A 21553-nucleotide genomic window follows, 5' to 3' on the forward strand; every position below is an offset into this window, starting at 1 on the left:
GTCTCATTGCTCCCTGTGCCAGGTTTCCCAGCCCCAAGAAGAGTGGAAACATCTGCACTTAGATTGTAGAACTTTAAATGCACGGCCAGCCTGATTGTTTCTAAATGGAACACTGGCCTCTTTAAACACCGGCAAGGTTTGACAGTCAAAGGTATAGGTCCTTACTTATATGTGGAATCTAATGAACAAAATAAACTAAGGAACAAAATAGAAACAGAGGCATGGATACATGGAACAGACTGACAGCTGTCATTCTGGATGAAAAAATGTGAAGGGATTAGCCAAAAAACAAAAACATATATACATAACACATAGACACATGCAACAATGTGATGATAGCCAGAGGGGAAGAAGGGTGGATGGAGACAGAAAGAGACTTTGCTTGGAGCGACTGGCTCACAATGACAATGCAGTGTACAGATGATGTTGTATTGAGTGGTACACTTGAAACCTGTATGGTTCGTGAATCAATGTCATCCCAATAAATTCGATTAATAAAAAATAAAATAAAAATACATTAAATAAAAAGAGTATAGGTCTTTGGTCACTGACGTTACAAGTGTCATGTAGAAGGGTATAGACTTATTTTGGCCCCAAACACGCTGCACATTAAATTAGGTAATTGGACAATGTGGTCTCAAATATTTTAAGTCTAATGATCAATGAGTATGAGTCCTGCCTGACAAGAAGAAACACATTATTGAGTTATGCTAACACCTATTCAAATAATTTTGAGGAATTTTCATGACAGAAAACAATTAGTACTTCCCATATCATTATCTATGCAAGGTATGGCAATTCTAAAATTTTATATTTTCTAATATTTCATATATTTTTGGAAAGAGCTTTCTAAAAATCTACTTGGTTAGGGCATTAGAGACTTTTAGTGATATCTTTAATAAACAAAAGGGAAAAGATTGAAGCATCATGTATCTTCTATTTTCCTTCAAAATCCAGAAAACTATTTGAGATGCTCGAGGGCAAAAATAAACAATCCCCACATCACCAGCACCAAGCTTACAGAAAGCACTAGGAGTGTGTGCTTGACTCATCCATCAAATAGTGTCAGCTTGCTTATTAACGACCTGATGATAACCATGGCTTGGGGACTTGGAAGAAGTCAGTTTATGGAATATTTTTGTTATAATTGAAAATACAACACATCAATGAGTCCTTGGCTTTGTGAGGGGAGAGGTGAGCTTTAGTGGTTCTTAATGTTTGGAGAATATTTAAGTGTCCACCAAATGAAGAAAGAAGAAAGAAGGCAGAAAAAAAGATTGTCATGATTTCTCCTTTTCTTTCCTCCTATTACACTTTACATGCTAGTTCATATATCAAATTAACACAAAATTTATTGTGGAGACATTTTAATTAAATTAATTGATCTTATTTTGAAATAGTAGAAATAGTTACTTAATAGTCCAGCCTTGCCTATAGGATTATTGAAAAAACTAAATAATAAATGGCAATTTTAAAAAGGCTGAAAGGATAGTTATTTAAGTTCAATATTCAAATGTTACTAAATTAATCAGAACCTATCATGCTTCCATAGAGTATTTACATCTCAACAGAAAAAAATGTCAGCCCATCTGGTGTGGCTCAGCGGTTGAGAATTGACCTATGAACCAGGAGGTCGCAGTTCGATTCCAGGTCAAGGGCACATGCCTGGGTTGTGGGCTCGATCCCAGTGTGGGGCGTGAATGAGGCAGCCAATCAATGATTCTCTCTCATCATTGATGTTTCTCTCTCTCTTCCTCTCCCTTCCTCTCTGAAATCAATAAAACATATATTTTTTTAAAAATACTAAAGGAGACATTTAAAGCAGGTAAGCCTGCTGAAACTCTTTCCTTCCATGCAACCTCCCTTCCTCAATTCATTCACAAAAATTAAGGGCCCAATGTGTGCCAGACACCATTTAGGCTCAGGAAATGCAACAGTGAGATAAAGAGACACTGTCCTCCATTCACAGAAGTTGCTGTAAATGGAAGAAGACTGTCAATCAAGTAAACAAACAATAATGACATAGTGAGTTTCATGCCAGGATAGAGGAGTAGAGACCCCTGTGACACAGGTGCTCCGCTCTTTTCTGCCAATTCGCCATATGGAAGTTACTCAATAAATATGTGCTGAATTGCACGAGCTAAATAATTGGGACTGAATGAAAGTAGTCATCGTGGGAAAAGAAAGGGAGGCAGGAATAGTGTAAATTTTTTTTTTTCTCCTGATGATAGTTTCATGCTCAGCCAAGAATTAGGTACCTTGCTGAAACTGAAGAGGGGTAGGCAGGGTGACAAGTCTCCACTCACAGGAACTAAGATTTCTACTGCATTTTGTGAGCTGGAAAGATGCAGCAAGAGCTCGAGGCACAACAAGGGGAATGAGATGACACAGGATCAGGTGTGGGGAAAACAAAGTTTACTTCGGCCTAAACTGTGTGGCAGTGAGTTAGCCTTTGCCCATAAATTCTCTAAAAAGATATTTTTATTTCACAATTTCAATGTGAGGAAGTCACAAAGGTGCCTATTTTAGGAAAAGAGGTGGGCAGGCGCATGTAGTGTATGATAGCACACAGAGATTTTTTTTGGGTCTAGGACAGAGAACAGAACAGAGAAAATCTCATGATGGCCTCGGAGTTTGTTAGAAATTTGTGATCCATCAGGGGCTGAGTTGCTTTCATTAAGTCTTATTCGTAACTGGTTGCTCTGATAAGCTGACAAAACAAGTGACTTCCACGTGTAGGATAGTTCATGAATTCAAGGTATTAAACCCATTTTTATTTTATTTTAAAACCCTAATTTATCTCTTTCTGGCAGCACATCTCACAGTTCCTTCTGGCTTCTTGTTATATTAGAGCACTTACGAATGCCAAGGTTTGATGGGCACTGTGAGGACTCTTCTCTATAGTCCGCCGTCCGTGTGGGGCTTTCTGATATGATTGATTGTGGCACAGAGGCATTCTCCATAGAAAGATTAATTGCTTCAGAAATTATCCATTACTGAATGGTTGACTGTGACTCCACACTTTTTATTCCTACCTAAGCACGCCGTTCCTGTGTTAGGTTAATTTATTTTCTCCCTCTCTTTTTAACTAGTCAATATTTATTTTATTTTTATCTTTCACATTTAGTTAAGGGTTTCCTCTTGCCAATCTAGGTGAGATTTGAGCAAGGCCTTCATAATTCATAAAGAACAAGAGGAAATGTCGTATGGCTTGTTGTCATCTCTTTTTTTAATGTACATGCCACCTACTATAAATGAGTCAACACTATTAGGCCATTTTCCAAATTTAAGTCTCTCAAAAGTGCCATTGAGTTAGACTAGATCCTGATGACATGTAAGAAGTTGAGAAAAATGAGGGAACTGCATACAAATTATTTTCAGCTCATTTAGAAAAGCCACAGCATGAGCACAGGGAAATCTTACCTTTGAAAAGTGAAAAGCAAGCTTTTACTTAAGATTGCTCTTGATGAAATAGCCTAGGGCCAAGGTTGGAATTTTTCAACTTGCTCTGCAAAAACAAAACAAAACAAAATGTTTCCGTGTGCTCTCAATAGGTAGCTAGAAAAGGAATTTTTTTTTTTTATTTACCATTTTCACATGAAGTGACTGAGCTAGAAGATGTATCCAATGAGGACAGAGGAATATTACATTAAAAAAGAACAAATACAGTAAAGCTTTATATTAAAAATATATTAAATATTTTGCATCTGAACAGCCCATATCTATCATGAAAGAAAAACAAAATTAATTTCAGTTAAGATCACACAGGACAGACAAAGCAGGAACAGTAAAACCCAGATCTATTCTCAAAGTGCTAAATACTTGACTGTACTATTTTTAAAATATGCTTGTGCTTAAACCTTACACATGGCTGCCAATGAATCTGTTGTATAATGTTATTTAGTTCACAAAGCTGAATAATCAGTTTTACCAGAATGCAGGCAAAGGGAAAATTTGGAAAATATTTTTTAGAAAAAAATTGTTTAAAGTTTTTTATATGTAGTTGCCACAGGATAAGTACAAAGAATAACATTATTAACTAGCATACAATTCCACGTTGGATGAGCATTTTTATTTTGGGCAGCTTTTCACATAATTTAGATGGGGGGAATCCTCCCAAATTCCCTCCCCTGCCTGCCTCAGATGGCGGGTCAGCAATCTATATTTTCTCACCACTTTGTTATCTTGACACAGTTCATAATGCAAAACATCTGGAGCTGTGGATAAGTTCATATAGAGCAAAACTATAGGTTTTCCCCTGAAGAGTATTTTTCATTATATTTTAAAATATCCATTTCTTCCTCTGAATGGGTGGCTCACCAATTCTTTAACTTCAAGATATCAAATGAGTATATAAACCAGAGAACCCTCCATTGTGCCGCCAGACTCACAGCTGGAGGGAAGAGTGCATACTATCGATCCCCTGTCAAAGTCAATTGTGCAGATCTCAGTATACATTTCCCAACTGCTGCATGCTGGCCACAGTTTTTCATGATTGCTTTTCCTCAAGTTTCATGAGATGATAGTTTTCATGTATATGCTTTCATGCCCACCCTCAAACCACTTTCCACATTGCAATCTAGCTAGCACGCATGTGCAAATGGCACTTCAACCTAATACTGATTCTCTGTATGGCAACACTGCATGTATTACTTAACCTTTTAAAAATATATAGATATTTTTATTGATTTCAGAGAGGAATGGAGAGGGAGAGAGAGATAGAAATGTCAATGAGGAGAGAGAATCATAGATCGGCTGCCTCCTGCACACCCCACACTGAGGGTCAAGCCCGCAACTGAGGCATGTGCCCGGACCAGTAATTGAACTGGTGAACTCTTCATTCCTGAGTAGATGCTCAACCACTGAGCCACACCCAGCTGGGCTATTATTTAACCTTTACTTCTCTCCTTCCCTCCCCCATCTCTAATGCACTAGTTATATAGTTATATGGAAAACTAAAGGCAAAACATGTTTTCACTCTCCTTTTTCTTCTTCCTAAAATCACTAAGACAAAACCTTCTAAGTTAGATCATCTCAAACTCAACTAACTCATTGTTTTCTTCCATATACATAGGGCAAATAGTCTTAAGAGATTTATACATTTTTATGAAAAATTAAACTTTGATATTTTGATGAAGGTGCTCAATAGAAATTAAAAGTATGAGGAATTTTTATAAAGCTAATATTCACTGAGATCAAGGACTTGGTAGCTGCCTTGTACTCTGCCGTATTCAAATCCAGCATATGATGCCATGCCAGTTGAGATACCACAATTTAAGTTCAATATTTTATGCACTTTAACCAACATTTAAAATACAAAGTTATTTTGCAAGTGATTATCTTTGTATTGTCTCAATGGACAGCTTATAGGCTAAGAAATAGTTTACAGAAAGTGGATTTTGAGTCTATGTAAAGAATAAATATCTAGCAATTGAAATTGTTCAGCAATAAAAGAAGGCTAAAAGATGTCAGAAATGTGAAAGGAGACAAGAGCATCTTGAAGATCCTTTTTTGATCTTGAGTATCTGTTTTTCTCATTAGTAAATTTAGTCCAATTTTTTTTCTCTTCTGGTTTCCTCTAGTTCTTTCTTCTTCAGAGATCCATCATAGGCCATCGGCTTTCTTACATTGCTCTTACTACAAGTTACAGGCAATTAGCTTCAGGTTGTTATTTTCTATAACCATTGAGTATGATATATAAACTACTAGTATTAGTATATCTTCCTGGTTTTACTCTTCCTGACTCCAGTGTGAACACAGTCAAGAGCTCCCTGAAGTAGTTGCTGTAATTTAAAAATATGTATACAGTATAGTAGGTCCCTCAGTCTGGCCTGTGCCCTCGGGGGATGTTGGACAGACGGTTTCAGCCCGATCCCCGCAGGCCAGTGGCCTGTAGTCCCTGAGGGATATAGTAGTGTGTGGCCAGAAAGGAGCCCAAGCCCAGGCCAGGTGCTGCACTACTCCTGCTCATCCCAGCCCTGCTGCACCTGCCGCTGCTGCTGCTCAGGAGCGTTGCCGTGGAGGCGGAAGAGGCTCGCGCGCCACCGCAGCTGCGCTCGCCAGCCATGAGCCCGGCGTTTGGCACCCATAGGTCAGCTGAGTGGCGCTCCCACTGTGGGAGTGCATTGACCACCAGGGTGTCAGCTCCTGCATTGAGCGTTTGCCCCCTGGGGGTCAATGCACGTAATAGCAACTGGTCGGTTGTTCGGTCATCTAGTTGTGCGGTCATCTAGTTGTGCGGTAGCTTAGGTATATATATATATATATATATATATATATATACATATATATATATATATATATATAAATACAGTATATATATATATATATATATATATATATATATATATATATACTGTATTTTCCAGCGTATAAGACGACTGGGTGTATAAGATTTTCCTGAGTTAAAAAGTCATCTTATACGCTGGAAAATATGGTATATTGGACTATATTGATGGGATTAGATATAATGGATTAGATATATTGGACTACCGTATTTTCCGGCATATAAGATGACTTTTTAACCCAGGAAAACCTTATACGTCCAGTTGTCTTATACACCGGAAAATACGGTATATATATGGCTATATTAGGTGGTGGGTTGGCTATTGTTTCCTTGACGTTTTGGAGGAAGTCAATAGGAAATAAACAGCAACAAATATATTTTTGAAAATTTAATTTTTAAGGTAATAGTAATTAGAGTTGAATATCTGTATGTGTTTCTATTGAGAAAGTCATAGAATGGCTAATCTAGAAATGGCCACAGAGGATTTTATTTCAGTCCTATCATTTTACACAGGACACTGAGGCCCATAGTGTGGTGTGGTGTTACTCTACAGGCAGAGTTGGAAACCAAGCTGAGGCAGGAGCCAATTATTTCTCTTGATCCCTATCCCTTCCTCAGTCTATGTTGGAAATATATAAAGAGTTCTGACAGAGGATGGACAACCCGATGCCTGACTCCTATGGGACTACAAAAGAGATTCCTACACAGGGCAAAAAAAAAGTTAGATCATATAATCTCTAAGGTGTGCATTCCAGTTCCATGATTTTATTCTTCTACATTTGGAAATTAATTGGGATAAAGAGGAAAGAAAGAGATGAAGAAGTTCTATAAGGTTAGCATGCTGAAAAAATTGAGGGTCTGTATTCAAATGACAGCAAAACAAAATCACTAATTTTCCAACTTTACATTTGGCAATATTTCCCACTTGAAACAAATAAAGCATCAAGCCTTCCTATACTACATTTTCTCTCATAATTATGCATGTTACTAAATAATTGGTAAAATAAGAGGCATGGAGTGGACTCCATTCATTGGCATCATATAACTACAAGGACATACGCTGCCAAAAGCACTTCCATTCACTTGGTGAAGCAAAGTGACAAGAGGTCTGCAAACAAAAGTAGTTAGCAACTGGCAGGCATTCAGGGAAATTAATAATAAGAGAAGGAGAAAAAACCCACTTAATCCTCTGGTGTATAAAAACAAGTTTAAAAGTATTTACATTATCAATGAAAACCTCAATACCACTTCCCATTGGCAACATTAGGAACATTTTCAATTGTTTTTAAACTTAAATATGATGGCCAAACATTTTTAAATATCAAAGTTGAATTATCTCAGAAGGAATGTGAATATTTTTACAGTAACTGTGTGTATATTATAGATTTTTAAATGTCAGAGTTAGGGAGAATTCATTTCCTACTGGATTCCCCAATCTCCCTAGTTTTCTCACACATAACTAATTCCTAAAAGTCCAGTTTGTCAACAAGATCCTGCAAACTCTATACAGTAGCATTGAGGACAAAATAGTTTTCCTGTGAACCATGGAGTGACTCTTTAACGGGGGTTAGAATCCAGAGGACCCTGCAGGGTTCAGTTGTAAAGAGATGAAGAAACAGAAATTTCTCATTAGAAGCACAATAGGAGACAGAATGCGGGATGCAAATAGGAAACAGCCCTTCTTCCAGAAACCAAATTGCCAATCATTTTCTTCCTTCCTTCATTCACTATTTGATCATCTACTATGCAACAGGCATTGTCCTAGGTGCTGAGGATACAAGGCTGGCGGTGACCAAAAGATGATGGCAGTGTATAGAGACTAGGCCCAGAGAAGAAAGAGGAATGATAACAAGAATCTGAAAGGGATTGTACATCGGTATGTGAAAGTTAACTGTTAAATATGATAGAGGTCTCACATTACTTTTACAATTTGTACTGAGAAATTTGACAAAGAGCTAGAGATAGACAAGTAGTATACTTTGAATTCTGGTACACAAAAGTAAAATGTGTAAGGTAAAATTCCCTCCTCTTTTTATCTTCCCCACAATGAAGAATGTGTTCTTTCTGCAAAGGCCATCCTAGCAGCATGGGAATTAACTTAGACCAATGAACAGCAATAGTCCATTCATCTGCCTTCAACCTTAAGACACACGGTATGAGGACAATTCAACTCATGGTGCTCAACTCAAAATTTATTGACAAGCATTGTAAGTCCATAGAGAAATTACTATATGTTTTTTTACTGTTAAGCTGATAATTTTAAAAATAAGAACATATAAAAAGCACCACAGGACACAGAGCCCAGAGCAAACACTGGAACTAGAAGGCTTAGTGAAATCTGCACAGAGAAGGTGACATTTGAACTGGGAGTTGAAGGATAGGTGGGATTTCACAAAGCAGAAAAGAGAGCAAAGTACATTCCAGATAGAGGGAACCTGTACAAAACCAATGTGAAGAAAAATGAATTGTTCTTTGACATTTCCATTTTCTTTCACACTGTGACTTTGCAGAGACAACTACTGTTCACAATTTCTTATAAGAAGAGACTAGTGTTTCTTCATATTTGCTAATGTATTCATTTTACAAATTTATCAAATACCTATTATGTACCCAGTAATATGTCAGATCTTGAAGAGAAGACAAGATAAGTTGGACAGGCATTTCTCATTGAGGAGCAAGCCATTCAAATGCAGAGGGAAGCAGTGCTGTACGGAAACAATATAGGCTTTGGAGTTGGAAGTCAGTTTGAGTTCTAGTGTCGCTACTTACTGATTGTGTGAAACTATTTTGTAATTTCAACTAGATTACTTAATTTTTTAATCAATACAATTGGCATCCCAAATCTTAACATTTTGGAGGTGTTGTGGATATGAGAATAAAATGAATATGTTTGCCATATTACTGATACTCAAAACAAAACTTTAAAAAATTCCAAAATGTGTTCTCTATTACTCTAATTGTTCTCAGCAAAGAACTGAATATCAGCATAGATGGTATATATGGTAACATAGAGCCAAAATGAACATAAGTTTATGAAAATCAAGCTCATGTTCGTTCACTGGGGCAATCATGGAAGAGTTCACTGAAGGGGCTTGATGCCATACATAAATATTTGGAGAAGTATAATAAAATTAAATCCCTTTCAGAGAAAACACACATTTCAGGGTTTACTTTAGAAGAATAATCTAAAGTGTCTAGAAAAAGCACAAGTCTCCTGGAAGCAGAGATCTAGGGGGAAATAGTTTTGTGTTAATGAGTACTGAGATACATGTGCTAAAACACATCATGCTATAACGAGGCTTGAGGAGCAGTGTAAAAATCTTGTATGCCAACCCAAAGAGATTAGGGCACTACTGAAGGTTTCCAGACATGCACTCTTCTGGAGGCACGATGAGGACCACATAAGAGAGTCGAAAGCATGACTGGATCCTTCTTATCACTGAGACCTCATACCAACTCTCATCTCAGAGTGACCACTGCTCACCTCTGTCTAAATTAAGTACTCTCCCTCCCTATAATGTCATACTGTTAGAAATTACCTTGCTTATTTATTTATTCATTCATTTGAAATTGTTTTTACCTCAAACAGACTTTAAGCTCCATGAGAACTTCCTTTCTTCCCTCCCTGCCCCCCTCCCTCCTTCCCTTCCTCCCTCCCTCCCTCCTTCCTCTTTCCCTCCCTCCTTTTCTTCCTCCATCTGTCTCTGTCTCCCTTTTCTATCTCACCCACAAACACACACACACACACTCACACACATGCACACAGACATTTACATATTAGCCTAGAAGGAGAAAATTTTAAATCTCTTGCATTAGCACCGATAAAAAAATCTAGTGAATGCTTTACATTAGAGTGTTTGCAATGGGTATGATAAGAAAGGAACAGATCAGGCTTATACTCATGCAACTTGTGCTGACCAAGAGTTGGTCAAAAATAATTTCCCATGCCAAAATATACACTACATTCATATAATTCAATGAGTGTGTCATTTTCCAAACCATGACCTCCTGCCACAAATCCATTTATCTGCACTCTATCTCTGTGCTCTGGCCACTCACATGTCATGCTTTCATAGGATAGCTTCCACTAAAGGTAATCACACTTTTCAAGGCCTACTGTGTAAATATACATTAGGTGATCCTATATAATAAATGGCTAATATGCAAATCGACTGAACAGTGGAACAACCAGTTGCTATGATGCACACTGACCACCAGGGGGCAGACGCTCAACACGGGAACTGCCCCCTGGTGGTCAGTGCACTCCCACAGGGGGAGCACCGCTCAGCCAGAAGCCAGGATCACAGCTGGCGAGTGCAGGGACTGTGGTGGGAGCCTCTCCAACCTCTGCAGCAGTGCTAAGGATGTCCGACTGCTGGCTTAGGCCCACTTCCCGTAGGGCATCCCCCTAGGGCTCCCAGACTATGAGAGGGCACCGGCTGGGCTGAGGGACACCCCCTCCCCAAGTGCCTCTAGTTTATTATAATATCCCTGGTGTTCTGCAATTTTCCTAGAACATAAATATTTGTTGAGTAAAGTTTCCATTAATAGTGACTCTATTTCCATTGTAAAGATGAAAAAGCTGAAGAACAAGGAAAATAATCACCTGGCCAGGATGCAGGGAATCTACTATTCTCTTCACTAACCAGACAGAGAGCCTGGGTTGAAGAAACTAATTACACATTGTGTGTCTCCCTCTCTTTCTTTTGAACTCAGCTACGCCTACATATTCCAAATCCAAAATACTCTGTCTGCCCTCACTCTCATATTCTGAAGTCTGATATAAACCATTAGGTTTGAACCAGGTTCTCCGAAGAATTATAAACGAAATGGGTAAGAATAGCAGAAGAAGCACAGGGAATTGTGAAAATTCTCCTAAGTGTGATGATTAAAGAAGGAAAAAAGGTTGATAAAAAAGAACCTTGACAGGTAGCCTGGAGTAATATTCAGGGGGAAAAATATTCTCTTTCAGAGTTTAAGAAATCAGGACATTTTGTATCATCATTTCTCATTCTGCAACAGAACTGCCAGAATTAGTAATGTATGTGGGACACTTGTATAAGGCAGTGGGCAACACCACTCTGAAGAAGAGAAAGCTCTCGGGCTAACATTTTTGTGTACTACTGAAGTTTACCCTTGCTTAATCACCCAAAGGTGATGCTATTTTGAGCAGCTGTGCTAATGAAGTGTTGGACCTAGGTAGTCACAGAAGTTGACACTCAGTTATGCAGAAAGGGGGTAAGAGCAGAAGTGGAAAGAACAAATTTAGCACCTTTTTTTATTTTTCAGGAAAATGCCTGAGCTTACTAATAATACAGTAAGTTAGGAGAAGCAGTCTAGTACACTACCAAAACATGCAACCTAACATGCATTCCAAAAACTTACATGGTGTTACAGTGCACAAAGAACAGGTATTCATTTACAAATCATGCATACTGACAATATATGTATGCCAGATTCAATATGATATTTGAAAGGCTCTATACAAAAGAAATTCTGTGCTGTCTTATGGAATATTTCATATATTTGCTAAATGAAGGGAGTATTCAGAGAAAAACCTATTCCCTCAAACAGAAAACTTTTTTTTATCTGCCCTGTCACAAATATCGCAACTTCTCTTACTATGTAGTTATTTCTGTAAATAGATTAATCATTGCTTATAGAGACAGAACTCAATAAATATATCAGCTTTAAAGATTGTCATATGTTTTTTTTAGTTTAAATAGCACTGTGACATCATATTCATGTTTGATTCTTTACAACATTTTCCCTTTGCCTCAACACCATAGCTTTGTTCTCCTTGGCTTGATGTAAGTTTTAAACAATATCTAAATTCACTAACCTTAGGTATTGCCTTTCAGAGAAATTATATGAACAAAACACATTTCACAGTGCTAGATCTCATGAACTATATGTGAAGTCATTTAAGAAATCTAGCAGGGAATAAGAAACAAAAGGAAATTACGATAAAGTAAAACTATATCAAGCTACAAAAGGTATTCTTTAAGATTGAATCCTGCCATAATGCAATTACCATTCAAGCAAAACTATCTTATAGTTATAGGTTATTAGAAAGTCAGTAATTAAGCCTCCTCCTGTGAGACTGAAAGTAAAGTCTATGCCACTTACTAGTAATAGTGAACAGAGCCAATGAAATTTCAGTTTATGCCAATAAATTTTACCATATTTTTTCAAGCAAATGTTTATTGGCCAGAACACTGTCCTGATATTAGTGATGATGCACTGACAAATTTGTTTAAAAATATTTGGGTTGATAGTTATTGGGTTTCTCCCTGCATTATTGCCTTGCAGAAGTAGAAAAACTGACAGGCTTTGGATCATTTGGTATTATTGGGTGAACCAGAAGATGAAAATATTGTGTGCTTATAATGCAATGTAGAATTGCATTGTTGAAGAAATGTTTTGAAGATTAAAGAAAGTATTTTTCCTAACTTAAATTCTTTAATATATAGGAATATAAACCCACTCTTACTGAGAGAACAAAATAAGAATACAAACCTGATAGTATATGTCCAGCCCTGGACAGATATATTCATGGCTTTGACATAGCATCATGAAAACATTTATTTTAGACATTGAATAAACTTAGACTATATGTTCACATATTTAAAATACCACCATCTTGAGCATTTTTTTGTATTTTTATTGGTGTTTATGACACTGGACCTGGTTGGAAAGGAAATGAGACTCTGTAGGTTCGTTGTGAGAATTCTCTGATAGAATCAGTGCTTCAAGACAAGGGAAGATAGATAGTTCATATTTTTGTTATTACTTTGGTAAATAAAAATAATTATTTCAACAGTTTCATATTGTCATAAACCACTGATTCATGTTTGATTTCAAGCTGCCCACTGACAATTATCACATGGACAGTGTTGTAAGAAGCAAGCAAAATAAACTAAATAACTAAGGACATTTTCTCTGAAGTATGCTAAACATTACAGCTTCTCGCTTAAGAGGGTTCATTGTTTACCCAACTTAGAGCCCGCTCTCATGGCTGGCCCCATCTCCACCTCCAGGAAGACAGAGCAAAGCTCCCAAATGCTCCACCCTCTCAATCCACGGCTGTTTGGAAAGCAATGGGCATCTACTGCTATTCAGGTTGAGTGCATGTACTGACACAGCATGTAGAGTTGGGTCTAGAACTGAAGCTATGGTTAACTGAGAAAGGTAAGGTGAGTTTATGGTAGAAAATTTTAAAAAAGGTAATCCATAGAAGAATGGGAAAGCAGAGAGAACACAAATGAGATATTATGGAATCCCTTAGAATGAAAGGGGATATGAGAGAAAACTTGTTCTTCAAATACTTCAAATAATAAACACAAGATATCATACAGAGTAATTAACAAACAAGGATTAAACAAATTTAAGTGAGGGAGAGAGAATAAAAAACAAAATTAAAGACAAAAACAAATTAATGAATTCATCCACAAACATATTTTATTTCCTAAACCATAACGTTAACACAGATGCATGAAAGATAGAGCTTCATGCTAAAATAAACAGATCAATGGGCCATAATAAGGGGACAGGAAAGAAAGAAGGTAAGGTCAGAGATCTTATTCAACTCATCTCTGTAAAGAAAAAGATGGGAAATGCACATTGGTAATTTTTTATTTATATTTTTACCATAAATCCCTGAGTCAGAATACTTATAAGACAAGCTGATCAACAAAGGATTTAAATAAATGAATTAAACCAGCTGAAAGCTAATGATGAATCACTCTAAGATCTCCAAACACAATGAAATGGGACCATAAACATATTATTTCCTTTCAGCTACAAAATACTACAGTCTCTAATGATATATATTCAATAGAGAATTAAGATGAATAAAGAACTGCATTGCCAGTCTTGTTTTAGGTAGTGATTATCCAAATGAGCTTTATGTTATAGTGTTGCTATTTATTGGATTCTACAGATAATTATCCTAGCATGAAAACTTCATATAAACCTGTGGTGACTAATCCCTCATTTGAACACTCCATTAATAAAAGAAACAACTACACCTATCTAAAGTGTTTGAAAATACCTCAAATACCTAAAGGAAAATTACTTCCGTGGTGTGTGCATAACTGGAGTGCTTACTAAGATTTAGATTAGCAGGAAAAAGTTATATTTTGTTCTCTTCATTGTCCTCATGTTATACATTCTTACAATAGCTTAAGCTTTTGATAATAAATTCTTTCCCGAGAGACTGCTGGATGAATATCCACCTACTATATATTGGGACTCTATAATTATCAATTATCTTCACAAAAGTAGAAATCCAATACTTTTACTTCAGTAACAATTGTAATGTCACCTTTGGGAAAAGAAACAAAAAGGCACATGGCAGATAAGCAAACAAACAGAACACACAGAATACATATGAGTGCCACTGCACTGGTCAAAGCAAATGCAATGAGAAACTTCACAGAAACAAACATTTTTGTTTATTTTTGGAGCCATTTGGATTGTCCGTATTTTAGTCACTTATTTGAATACTGCTACAAAAACAAGCAGGCTTATTAACGCTCCTCTAGTGGACCAGAGCCTATCATCCACTTAGGAAATCTTAACCTTTAATATAATGTAAAGTCTATCCATGTTTTCCATGGTATGTGTCTCATTTCTCTCACTGTCTTTCACTCACTCTACTCTACCTTTTGTGGGGAGTTATTATTTCATTGCAAGAAACCTTAGGACTTTTCCCTGCTCAGTCTAACTCCTAAATTTAACCATGGTGTCTTCTTACATTACAACCCCGTTACATGCTGTTTTAAAGGTAAATGCCTTAAGTGTGCAGACTCCTACCCACAGGCACACAAGTGGAAAGTCTCCAGAAACACCCACAAAGCCGAGAATCATCCCACCCATTTATTTTCCAAAGTTGTAGAGAGACTATGACGCATCAGAACAGCAGACACTGCAAATCATCCTCATAAAATATTCTACACCTTTTCTGCTCAGAGTGTATTTCTGGTATCAGTAGCATAAATATCACCTGAAAGCTTGTTAGACCAGCTGCATCTCCAGCTCCCAGACCTGGGCATGGGAATCTGCATTCCAATAGGTGATGCACTTGCATATTAAAGCTTGAGATGCTCCCCTCTACACCATAGAAGGAACACCTAATTTGCAATTACTTGGCAAGTAATCAATGAGAAGAAAAAAAGAGACCAAAACTGTCTTCACCCTCCTCTTCCTCAAACCCCCACCACTACCTCTTAAAAAATCAAAAGCAAACAAATAAACAACATGACCAAAGGTGCTGCTCTGACTGGAAGATATTCATCTGCACCGCCTTTGTGTTACACCTCAGGGGAAACACTGAGCTAGCTGTGGGAGGTTAGTTTGTTCATCCACAAGCGCTCCTAAGTGGGAGAAGCACTAAGTGACTATTTTTAATTTCCATCGCACGAGACTGTATTGCACTGGTGTGTTTTCCTCCTGAGATAGTCTGCGCATTCTGTCCTTTCCAGTCGTTAGCAGAGTGGAACCCTCATTCTCCTGTGAATACCAGCTGTGTGCTCAATGCCTCTTCTCCGACTTCCAATAAGAACTACACTGCGAATGTAACTAGAAAGATCCTCTGCTGTCTAAACCCTTCCAGGAGGGATAGAGGAATAATTTGGATATTTTGATATGTGTTGAATGGTGTGACATTTAAGGAGTGTGTGTGTGTGAGGGGGTGGGAGGAGTTAAAGTTTTATCAATTAAATTCAGGAATAATACAATTCTATGGCAAAAGGAGTCTAGCTCTACTCTTCGATGATAGGTTCATAAAGGCAAGGGCTATTGTCTGCTTTGTTATTGCTGTATTTCCACGTAGTCCTAGCATATGACATATGTCCAATTGTTAAGTTTTATAAATGAATTGAGTTGAATTGTGATCAATTCTTTCAGTCTAATTGGACAGTGAGGTCTTCATACATACAAAATAGAAGCCTTGAGTCATAGTCACTCCTTTATGGCAAAAAATAAATTAAATAGTCATGTTGACCCTGAGGGGATAAAATGGAAATATTAGAAATTGTAAAAAATGTCATGATATCTGTGGTGTAAACTGAGAAATAGGTCATTAGTCAATTTATTTTGATATACCATAGATAGTTTAAAATATTATCAAGGTGAAAAATAAAGAGGATGCATCCATATTATGAAATAACATATGGATAACTGCCCAAACAAATAGTAGCCCTTCACAGAATTTTAGTGGAGTAGAATAGCTATTCTTCAAAATCTGACTCCCCTTCATCCACAATAATAATGTCATAGGCTCACATTTGGCTCTGCAACTTGAGACCACATTTCTCTGCCTTACTGGCAGCGAGCGAAGCCTTGTAACAAGGTTCTTATCAAGGGAATATGAGTGGAAGTGTGGTATGCCACTTCCTATCCGTGCCATAATACCTCAGACATGAGCTTCTCTATATTCTTTCTCATAATCCAGACTCAAAAGTGTCTACAATATAGCCTAAGTCCTATAGATAATGATAAAGTAGTAGGAGCGGCAAAGAAACAAGACAGAAAGAATATAGGGGTCAGTATGACTGTGCTGATCCAAGTTTCTTGACCCCAAAATAAATGTGGCCTACTCACCTTGAGGGTAAAGGGGGGTGAAGGTGGGAAGAAAAGGAGAATTAATTCTCCATAAATTACTCTATTTCCGGGTTACTTTGTTACACCAACTAGGCCCTTAGGAAAATTAATACAGTGCCACATTATCTATAATTTACAATAAATCTATAATTGTACACAAATATCTAGATAACTTGGGACACATTAATTTATTTCTCCCTATCTTTTTTTTTCTATAATTTCTAAAGTCAAGAGATGAACTTAAAAGGAAAAAGAGTCAATAAACTAAAACATTTTTTAAAAATATTTTTTATTGATTTCAGAGAGGCAGGGAGCGGGAGAGAGAGATAGAAATAGCTATGATGAGAGAGAATCACTGATCAGCTGCCTCCTGCATGACCTATACTGAATCAAACCCGCCACCCAGGCATGTACCCTAACTGGGAATTGAACCGTGATCTCCTGGTTCATAGGTCTACGTTCAACCACTGAGGCACATCGGCCAGGCTAAGATGTTACAGTTTTAAAAATTATCAGCCTTCAACTCAGGGATAAGACTCCTGGAAACATCAATATAAAGCTGGAAGGAAATTAAAGATAACTTAATGGAAAGCCTTCATTAAACCACTGGATAAACTGAAGCCAAGACAGGTTCAATATTCTGTTTAAGGTCTCATAGCAAATAGTCAGGCTTTGAACCTTGTCCCCTAACTCCTAACTAGATGTTTTTTTAATCTTTTTTTTTCATATAAATGTAATATTTATTTTCAATGAATTAATATATACACTTGTCAAATTATACTATAAAACTTCTAATGAAAAAAAAGAGTCCAATGCCTCATCTCACACCTTCCATCCTGAGTTCCATTCTTCTTAGATATAACTCTAAACTCTAAATGGTTTCTTCTGATTTTTACCCTGATATGTCTAAACATTATGCATATGTGCATATGTATTGATTTTTCAGTTTAAATCTATCGGTGCCCTACTATGATAGATTAGATTTCTGACATATACATACAAATAGTTGCCCTCCTCCATCCCCATATTCAGTGTTTACATTATTATGATTCTGAAAAAAAACAAAGAAAAAACAAAACAATCAATGGCTGAACCATGTAGTGCTGCTACGTATTTCCTTTCCTCCTCAGAGATAATAACTGACATATTTTATGTTTGTTTAGTTTTCCATGTAAGTATAACAATCCATTCCCAAATTGTCCCCCATAAATTTAAGCTTCCATTCAACATATTAAGACAAATCAGGCAATCTTTCTTTTTCATCCACTTACTCTCATACATTTCACCCGTACGACATTTTGTTCTCCGACCCTAATCTGTACTGAATCTCTCTAGACTTGGCACACAGAGATTGATTTGGGGACTCCCATCATCATCATCATCCTGGAAACTCCAGTCCTTCTGTGTCCAATCCTCTGTGTACTAGTTTCTATGCCCTCTCTTCTTTCATTTTATTCTCTGATTTGGTAAAACACTCTATTCAATATATTCTTGAGAAAGAGAGCAAAATAACTAAGTTTTTTAGAATTTCCTATGTATGAAAAACATATCTATTCAACCTTTTTATTTGATTAATCATTTGAATGGCTATATAAATTCTACAATGATACCATTTCCCATAAAAATTTTGAAAGCACCTATTGCCATTTAGCTTCAAGTATTGTTTTGTGAACACCTAATTGCTATTATTATTTTAAATTATTTTTTATTTATTGATTTTTTTGAGAGAGAAACATCAATTTGCTGATCCACTTATTTATGCATTCATTGGTTGATTCATTGTCCTGAGTGGAGATCAAACCCACAACCTTGGCGTATCAAGACAACGGTCTAACCAACTGAGCTACCTAGCCAGGGCTCATAAGTCTTTTTAAAAACATATCAGTATATCTCATATTTTATCAATCCTAATACAAAGTATTTTTTAAAAAATTATTTCACTATTGACAGTATTACAGATGTCTCCCATTCTCTGGGGTTTTTTTGCTCCTCTCCACCCAACTCCTGCCCCACCCCAGGCCTCTCCCATGCTATTGTCTGTGCCCATGGGTTATGCATATATGCATACATGTTCTTTGGTTAAACTCCTCCTGTGCCCGCTGCCCTCCTCCACTAAAATCTGTTATTCTGTTCCATGCATCCATACCGCTGGACCTATTTTGTTCGTCAATTTATTTTGTTCAGTAGATTCCACATATGTGTGAGATCATGCGATATTTGTCTTTCTCTAACTGACTTATTTCACTTAGCATAATAGTCTCCAGGTCCCTCCATGCTGTCTCTAAGGGTATGAGGTCCTTCTTTTTTATTGCTGCATAGTATTCCATTGTGTAAATGTCCCACAGCTTGTTTATCTTCATCTACTGATGGGCACTTGGGCTGTTTCCAGATATTAGCTATTGTAAATAATGATTCTATATACATAGGGGGGCATATATTCTTTCTGATTTGTGTTTTAGGATTCTTAGGATATATTCCCAAAAGTGAGATTGCTGGGTCAAACAACAGTTCCATTTTTTTTATTTTCTGAGGAAACTCAAAAAAAGAAAAGGTACCTGGGAATAAACTTAATCAAGGAGAAAAAACTTACTTGTACTGGGAAAGTATAGGACATTGAAGAAGGAAACTGAGGAAAATACAAACAAGTAGAAGAATAAACTGTGTTCATGGATTGGAAGAATTACATACTACCCAGAGAAATCTACAGATCCAATGCAATTCCTATCAAAATACCAACAGCATATTTCACAGATCTAGAACAAATATTCCAAAAATTTATATGGAACCAAAAAAGATCCCACAACAATCTTGAGAAAGAATAACAAAGTTCGAGGGATTACAATACCATATATCAAACTGTACTACAAAAACCACTGTAATCATAATAGCCTAGTACTGGTACAAGAACAGGCATATAGACCAACGGAACAGAATAGGGACCCCAGAAATTGACCCAAGCCATTATGCTCAACTATTATTTGATGAAGGAGGCAAGAACATACAATGGAGTAAGGAGATAGTCTCTTCAATGAGACTGAGAAATTTAGACAGATACATGCAAAAATTAAACTAGACCACTGACTTACACCATACACAAGAATAAACTAGTGCTTTTATTTTATTGCTATATAAATCACATACCACAAAACTCACCCTTTAAAATATCCAATTCAATGGTATTTATTATATTTTAAATGTTGTGCACCTACCACCACTTATCTTAGTTCAAAACATTTCACCTCTCCCAAAAATATTGTGATTTCATTTGCATATACCTGCCCTTAGCCAAGCCTGATCTCTGAGAACAAAGAATCTGTAGTAAGGTGTCTCTAAGTACACCTCCAGTTTTTAGTGGGTATAAGAGAGGTATTTACTGACTACATGGCGTGGGAGATCATGACCCTGTTTTTGAAAATCTGCTTCTTAAAAAAGACTTTCAGCTGATCTCCTTGAATGTCCTCTTGCACCATTTAACTATATCTGGTACATCTATTTGTTGTATCTTCCAGTGTTCTGTAGCACAAATTGTCCTATTCCTGGGTGTGCTTTCCAGGATTTCCTTACTTAGAACCTAGATCCATCCTTTCTGAACAACAAAGTCAATTATCTAGTATCCATCTATTTGGTTGCTTCCAAAATATTTTTAATATTGTCCTTTCTTAAGTATTCTTTTTTCCTTTCTAATAATAAGAGGAAAACAACCTTTACTGTCTTTTAGTAAGCTGCCATGAGGAACTAATTGGAAACTCATGTTTTCTTCAGTAGACCCAAAGCTCATTCTGCTATGCACATGAGTCATTTTTATTCAATGGAATTGTTTATGTGGCCAAGGAGAATAGTTTGCATATGGCTTTATAAATCTATATAACCAACACTAAACACACATACACACACACTTCAGAAACAAATCAAAAATGTGTAGAAATAATTTTGTACTATGATTAGGAAAATAACTAATTAAACAATGTACAAAGATCCTTAAAACCAATGTGCCAGTTACTATATGTGAGGGTAAAGGTTACTCTAAAATTTATTTATTGACATGTTAGACAGCAAAGAGACAGTAGAGCTTCCAACTAAAATATTCATAAGAGATAATATCTAATGCATTTGGGAACTGATAATTCTGAAAACAGAACATCATGCCTTTGATATCTATAATAATTCACTGCTGATATACATTTGAAGCTGACTCATAAACTCTTCAAAAGATAGGCTTAGTCTCAAAAGCTCCTAATATTACATCCCAGAATTATTTTTATGTGACAGAATCAATGTTTATATTAAAACTGATCTGGTATCATAAGATGACAAGAACATTACACACAAATGAGTACTTAATGAATATATTTTATGATAATGAAAATTAGTTAAATGATGCACTAAATCTGTTGAAACATTCTCATTTTTCATTGTTTATATGAAAATAGGACTGTACCTACAATTAGGCTATTTAATTAAATGAGACAAGATCCACATCATGATGATTTTAATGTACAAATTGAAAATAAAGAGGACATATGTTTTCTTAATTATGGGAGGTCTCTAAGATTTACAAAATTTTAAAGTGCTAGAGGTAAAGGATCTATGAATCTTTAACTGTATGAGATATTCCCATAGGACCTGACTCTAAGCCTTCAGATTTGCTATCAACACCAAGAA

The 21553-nt window shown here is 36.5% G+C and overlaps 1 protein-coding gene across 12 annotated transcripts in view; it reads right to left on the reverse strand.

Moving 5' to 3' along the window:
• Nucleotides 1-21553, reverse strand: part of LINGO2 (leucine rich repeat and Ig domain containing 2) — a 1264400-nt gene that overhangs the window by 809935 nt on the left and 432912 nt on the right. For 10 of the 12 annotated variants that reach the window (XM_079791166.1, XM_079791162.1, XM_079791174.1 and 7 more), the window contains one exon: nt 3424-3508. The exons of the other annotated variants lie outside the window; for them this stretch is intronic. The gene's annotated coding sequence lies outside the window, so the exon portion shown is untranslated. The remainder of the gene's footprint in view (nt 1-3423; nt 3509-21553) is intronic. 12 annotated transcript variants of the gene reach the window in all.

The sequence above is a fragment of the Cnephaeus nilssonii genome (assembly GCF_951640355.1).
Source record: "Cnephaeus nilssonii genome assembly, chromosome: 14".
NCBI lineage: Eukaryota > Metazoa > Chordata > Mammalia > Chiroptera > Vespertilionidae > Cnephaeus > Cnephaeus nilssonii.